Raw genomic sequence first — 1,496 nt, forward strand, 5'->3', positions numbered from 1 at the left:
AAATAACAAACTCAGCAAAACAGACGGCTTCTCAGTTACAGTGGGTGACAATATTGTCACAAGGAAAGATGAAATTACCTACCTGGGTTCCATCCTAGAGGCTAATCTTTCTAATCTTTAACTTTGCCAACCTAGGATGGCTTAGAGTAGACAACAGAGTACAGCAACTTGCAATGGGCCTGGTCTACAAGATACACTACATGACCAAGGTACCCATGTACATGTCAAAATACTTCCCAAAGGTCAGTGAATACCACGATCACAACACCAGAGGGAGCTCCACAAATCATGTAAAACCCAGATTCGGCTCAAACAAGGGACTAAACACGTTTCGCAATTATGCCACAACAATGTGGAACGCCCTACCCAAAGCTGTAAAGGAATGTAAATCACTACCCACCTTCAAAAACACTCTCAAAGAACACCTACGGGAGACTGCAATTCAAAACTGGCCCCTACAAATGTCCTAACCCAGTTGTACAATAAAGACCAAGCATGGCTTTGTCAGTATTCCAATGTACAGCCCCACCCAACCCCACCCCACCTACCCAACCTCCTCCAATGTACAGTTTCCATGTCAAATGTATGTCAGTATTCCAATGTACAGCCCCCCCCCCCTACCCAACCCCCCCCCCCCCCACCTCCAATGTACAGCCCCACCCCACCTACCCAACCTCCCCCAATGCACAGTTTCTATGTCAAATGTATATACTCTTCTTCTGGATTTTTTTAGTATCACAAACAGTACTGTATTTGAAAATCTGGTATGTCATAAATGTATAGATGTAGCAGTACTGTCTATCTGTATGTCATGTGTGTCATATGATGAATTGAAAATGGGGGACCCTGATGGAAACAAGACGAAAGTCTTTCTCAGGTCTGCATCCTCTTAACAATTGTATGTATTGAGCTGTACTGTACTGTACCCATTCTGCAATCTGTTAATAAACTTTTCAATCAATCAATCAATCAATCAATAGCTTGTCCGTATCAATAGTCTATGTACGCTACCCAAAGTGGGTGACACAATTGTTTGTTGTTGGCACAATTTGGAAATGCATGAACACAAACTGTTTATTCTAACGCAAAACAAACGTAATGATGTTACTCCTCTCTAGGGCTGACCTCGACTAGTCGAATAGTCGACTAATCGGTCGAAAGGAGCCGTAGTCGACTGCCAACCTCTTAGTCGAATGCATTTTTTTAAATAAAAAATATAATATATCTTTTATTTATAATTTTTATTTTTGTATCATTCTTTCCAAAAGCAAAGAGGTCTAGAAGCGTGGCTAACGCTAATGGCGCGCATACCAGCAAGGCTAACCGCCTAAGAAAACGGGCACAGAGGCACTGAAAGAGGATTTCACCCATCTAATGAACACACTAGACTAGACAAATATCAAGATGTATCCATCAGTGGACCAATTGCATGCTTTCGCAGAGGACAAGAAGCCTTCAGTCGACTCCTTCAGACATTAAGCACCTCCCACAGCCCA

The sequence above is a fragment of the Notolepis coatsorum genome (assembly GCF_963971535.1).
Source record: "Notolepis coatsorum genome assembly, chromosome: 15".
NCBI classification, from domain to species: domain Eukaryota; kingdom Metazoa; phylum Chordata; class Actinopteri; order Aulopiformes; family Paralepididae; genus Notolepis; species Notolepis coatsorum.